The 5,949-nt window shown below is 28.6% G+C and overlaps 1 pseudogene; it reads right to left on the bottom strand.

Moving 5' to 3' along the window:
- Positions 1-1,511: 1,511 nt before the first annotated feature.
- Positions 1,512-5,122, bottom strand: LOC132952791 (facilitated trehalose transporter Tret1-like; annotated as a pseudogene).
- Positions 5,123-5,949: the final 827 nt, after the last annotated feature.

Raw genomic sequence — 5,949 nt, 5'->3', positions numbered from 1 at the left:
CATTCCAGGCATCAGAAAAGTTAAGATAAATTTTGAACACCGTACACCGAATATTAAATAACGAATTGAACAAAGTTTGAATCATATAGAGTTGGTACATTTAACGGGCAACGAAGTGCACAGGATCAGCTAGTTATATTATATAAGAACGTTTTATGAAAAAAAAATGTCCGCATACGGCGTTTTTAAACGGGGACCAAAAGTCCTAAATCTTTTTACGAGGAATACGAAGAGGGAAAGATGCACATTACGACACCTATATTATTAACAATTTTTGCCCGTTAAATGTAGCAACTCTATATGACTCAAACTTTCTTCAATTCGTTAGCAAGCGCATTCGTTATAAATATGAAAAGGGTTTTTTTTTATTTGGCAAGAATGTAGAACTAGTTGTAGTATACCCAGTAATCGTGGTAGACATTTATTTTTATGACCTCTATATTATGTGATAAATAAATAATTTTTTTTTTTTACTGAGCTTAAGCCCGGCAACTATGTTTATTAGCTGTATTTTTGTTTTTAGGGAGGAGGGACGGTTGAAATTGTTGGTTGAAACATGTTTGAATGTGTGGCAAGGATTTTTAGCTAAAAATCCCGGGTTAGGTTAGGTTGAACCCATCCGGGAGCTAGCAAAACAAGCCGATACGTACACTCAGAGCATTTTCGCAGTTGAGTGTACGGACCTCTCCACACCGCGCCACAGTTAATAAATTATTATTGCATTTTGTGTGATATTATTGCAAGTTTAGGTCGCGACCAATGTACCGCCATGTTTTCGCCCTAGAATTCAGCATGACAAGAGCAAACCTAATAATATGTAATCGTATACATTTTTATTAGAATGTGTTATTTTAATCTATAACTTATATAAAATAATCATAGGTATGACACAAGTTTTCTTTCAAACTAAATATTTAAAAAATCGTTCCACTTGTACTATCCAGATACTTTTAAAATTATTATTGCAACCCGCTATATATGAAAATTTTAAACACAAATGTAAGGATAAAAAATATTTGAAAATATAATTTTTTAATAAAAACGTTGTTATGTACCAACTTGAAACTATGTAAAATAATATTTTCAAAACATTTACACTTCTTGAAATAATGAGTGTTCAATGATAAAAGAATCACTCTGTATAGTACCGGTAATGGGTTACCGCTAACGAAAGGACCGGTTTTAAGCCGGTAACAGGTATCAAAAGTTTTTTAATTATTTTAATAATTTTGATAACGGATCAAGCCCTGCCTACAGATGAGTGAAAAAAACTCAACTTTTATATTAATGTTATTGATATTTATTCCGTAACATTTTAATAATGTACTTATATATTATACTATTAAAACTCAATTTCACATTCAGCAGTTACGTCTTTGAATTTTGAAATGACAGAATATAATTTAAAGATAAACTATTTAATAATTATAAACGACAATTAAAATATATCATACAACGAAATTTCACAATTTTGATGAATACATACATTGAATGAATCGTGTGAGGAAAAATTAAAATTTAAAATAGACTTTATTTACAGGTTAAAATTATCAGAAACGTACAAAAAAACGTAAATTACATGAACAATAACAAATAATCAATAATAAAAAAAAAATTCTGAAAATAAAAATCTGTTCTAAATTGTCTTTGCTAGAGCAAACCTTACTGAGACTGTTATATAATGAAGAAAATAAATTTTAAATTTGAGCTTTGCATTCTATTTGAAAAACTCGGAAATTTCTTGTAAGGTTTTGTTTTCGGTTTCTGGTAAACAAAAATAGAAATATATACAGCCAAATAAACCAATTATGCCATTTATAGTAAATACATTATAAAATTCCACTAATATTGACATTTCCGGGTAAAATTTTGTCATGATGAAGAAGGTGATCATAAAGAATGATGCTGTACTAAGGTTGCATGCAATGTTCTTGCTCCTGAAATCAATAAAAAAAATAAAATGTCATGGTTTATAAAATGTAATAACAAATAAATCTTAAATATGAAAATATTCAATATAATATTTTTGAACAACAATACTTAAGAAGGTTTTTTACTACAAACATTTCATGAAGTAAATAAAAGACCAAATATTATATTCACCTAATTATGTAATGAGTTAAGTAGTAATATTATTTGTATGGTCTTGTAACACTTAGACATTTATACTAAAATTATAGTTAAGTGAATAAATAAATATAAATACATTGATAATAATTGTTTCTTAAAAAAGTTTTTGCATAAGTAACTGTATTAATATGAAATACCAATATTTTATTTTAAATACATATATTTTGACCCACTTTGCAGGAAATACTTCAGTGAAAAGTGTCCATGCGATTGGCGCTAATACAGCCGATGAAATTAAATTATAAGTAAGAAAAAGTATAAGTACTATCCAAGGTTTTAATGGTTCCGCGTTTGTCCAATTAACACCGATTAGTCCAATGATTATATAGCAAACGGAGCAAACCGATAACGAAAATAACGTTAGTAATCGTTTGCTCAATGTACGTATTAGAAAAGCTGCCATTACAGTTCCCACTATACAAAGGCTCATTGAAAATGACTGAAAATATAATCCAATGCATATAAAAAAAAAAACTATAAAATAATAAAATATATTATTTAAATAACGTTTACTAGTAAAGTCAGGTCATGTAACTTTAAAGCCATAACCTGGTTTGCTTATAACTAACTATTGTCCATTCGACGTTTACGGGTGCGCAAAATTTATTGATATATTGATACTAAATACAGTAACAATGTTAATACAGAAAATAAAATATATCATCATTAAACGAAATGGTCTTAGTATTTCAGGCGTAAAAAGTTGTCTCCAACCATTTGTATTATTGTTATGATCTATAAAAATGTGAGGAAGTATTAAAACAAAATATGAATAATATAAAATAGAACAAAATAACACACGCATGGCACAGTATAATATTAGTTATATTACTCGGTTTGTCACTTTTAGCGAGCACACTGTATTTAATCATTTCTTGAAATTCATTTTCACATTTTTCGTGCGATACTTTTCCTCTCAATCTGCGGAGATTCCGGTGTGCTTTTAAATGTTTTCCGTTGACCAGTAACCACATCGGAGATTCTGGTATCTAAAACATAGGTATATTATAGTTTTTTGTTAATTATCAATGACCCTTCGGCAATGGTTATTGCGTTCGTACCCGATTACCGTTAATAATATAATGATGGTCAAAATTGGAAACATCTTGGCCACTATCACCGTCAACCTCCATTGCTTGGTAATACTGTACATCATAGTCAATATTATGGTTCCCATATAGTAAAATATGGCCATTGTAGAAGTCAAGGTTCCTCTTAGTTTCGGCTCGCACACTTCCTCGGTGTAACCAAGACTCGGCGGGTTCAGAAACCCTATGTTCAATGCCATCAGGATTGAGCTGGCGTACAGCATTTCTACATTTTTGGCAAAATGCAGTATGATCTGAGCTACTAGGCACGGTATGTTTGTCAGTATCACACACTTCTTGTGACCATGACAGTCCAACAAAAGCGAACAAAAAAAATTTCCCAGAGGTGTGAATAAAAATGGCAGACTTCCTAAAATGTTATTTAATATTTAGTATAGAAAAGAATTCGTGTTGTTTCACGTTTTTTTTAGAAAAAAAAATTAATTTATTTTCTTGTTCCTTAAAGATAGGTAAAAATAGTTAAGCATGGCTTTAAAGTTTACATTCAATCTGGTTGTACATAATTTAACACATTATCATAATATTATTGTGTTACCATAAACTTTACATTAAAAATATATTCACAATTAATGGTACTCCCAAGTTCTAACTCGCTTCATATTTAATATTTTATGTACAATGTACACGCTACTTTCCGTCGATTCGATTATAACGATTTCTATATACCTTAAATAAGAAATATTAATGTAGTGATTTGATGATTAAACCTCGATACTCGATAATGATTGCCTACTGGCAATACACAGACTTATAAAATGTGTATTTTTTATTTAAATCATTAAACTATTTAGATATGTGTATAACTGAAAACTTAAAAATAACTGATAATTTCGTTGAATTCGATTTCTTTTTTGAATAAAATAATTAGTTCTTTAAAAATAAATTCATTCCAGGAATCAGTTACTTTTAAGTTTAAGTTTTTGTTTTTTACAAACAATGAATTCATGACATGTAAAATGTAATATCCTACCTTCTTATTATTAAGTTATTTGGTGAAATGTGAAAATACAGTATACACTTTAAACATTTTTGTTGAACGGATTGTCGACTTTTGATATACTTACCGAACCAAGATGCTTCTCCGCTTTTTACGGTGAAAAATTCGTTTTTGTCGTTGAACGCATTGTTTTCTAAGGTGCCTATGACTTGTATGCCGTGATCAATGTGCAATAACCACGCTCCTGATATTGCCCAGCACTGTAATTAAAAATTATGTATAATTTCAATTGTAAATATATTACAGTATTATCTACTTAATTTATTGCATGATAACTGTATATTACTTTTCTTTAAATTTAGGAGCGTGAATTAAATTAATTAAAAACAATTACTTGAGCTAAAGTTGATTTGATTCCATACTCATAATTATTTCTTTCTTCCATATTGTAGAGTGGAATCCTTTACTTTTCTACAAATTAAGAATATAGTAATCGGTAAAAAAAAAATAAAATATTGCAAAATATATTATGAACAATTAGTAGTGTTACTGTCATCATAAAAGGTTTATATGTTTTGTATTGATAACATTTGAAATTAAATTAAATTACTCCCCTTGAAGATGGTAATATGATACCACAACAAAAACACTTCATCAAACTCCGTGTAAAAAACGGCTAGGTAAAAAAAACAACAGATCTTTAAGCACTAAATACGTGATATCGTAAATAAATGCCAAGTAAATTTAATTAAAGTACTTACACTTATTTTGTTCCAATAATTTATTTACTTGACGAGAAATTATTTTGAGTAGAAATGTCCATTATAATATTTTACATTATAGTGAACTTCTAATGTCTTTTGTTTATTTTGTTCACATTATTTCGTATGTTGTGTCATATAAAGTACCTATATAATTTCTCGCCAAGTAAATAAATAATTGAGACGAAATAAGTGTACTTTAATTCAATTTACTTAGCATTTATTTATTTAAGCTATGTTAAGCTTTACCGTAATAGTTTGATGAGGTTAAAATAATACCATTTTAACATGTTCACTCGGACTCACGATTTAATCATTACAACCTATGTAGTATAAACTAAATTAAAGTAATATGAATAATTTAGATTCATAGAAGGTTATTGTTAACATGACACCTATTAATGTTTGAATGACATAAACAAATATCAATATCACTTCTTCTCAATATTTATTAATTATTATGATTTCTGATTATTATCACGATATGTGTTTTTGGATTAACAATTTTAGAGAGTTATTTTGAACTCCTTGGCCACTGACTTCAACTATCAGTCAACGTAGAGCCTAAAAATGATAGCTTGAGGCTTGCAATTTCACGGTACCACCAAGTAAGTTTTTATTTTAAAGTGGTGCATGCTCAAGTATTTTGAGATTCAATATGATCGATAAAAAAATTTAAGTTTTGAACGCCATTACACTGAATATTAAATAACCCATTGAACAAAGTTTGAATCATATAGAGTTGGCATTTTTAACGGGCAACGAAGTGCACGGGATCAACTAGTTACCAGCTATTATATAAATATATGTTGTTTTTAATTTTCAGATAATAATTTATCACAAACTTAAAGTATTTTTTCAACTCTTCAAAAAATGAATTTTGATAGTAAGTACTTCCTTTAGTTTTTATATAGTAATTCGCAACTTTGTTTTTAAAATAATTAGTTTTGAGAAGGATCTTTCACAGGTGAAACTTGTTACCGACATGGCGGTATAGTAACAAATAACTTTA

The sequence above is a fragment of the Metopolophium dirhodum genome, chromosome 9 (assembly GCF_019925205.1).
Source record: "Metopolophium dirhodum isolate CAU chromosome 9, ASM1992520v1, whole genome shotgun sequence".
Taxonomy (NCBI): Eukaryota; Metazoa; Arthropoda; class Insecta; order Hemiptera; family Aphididae; genus Metopolophium; species Metopolophium dirhodum.
This window is presented reverse-complemented; position numbering and strand designations above follow the sequence as displayed.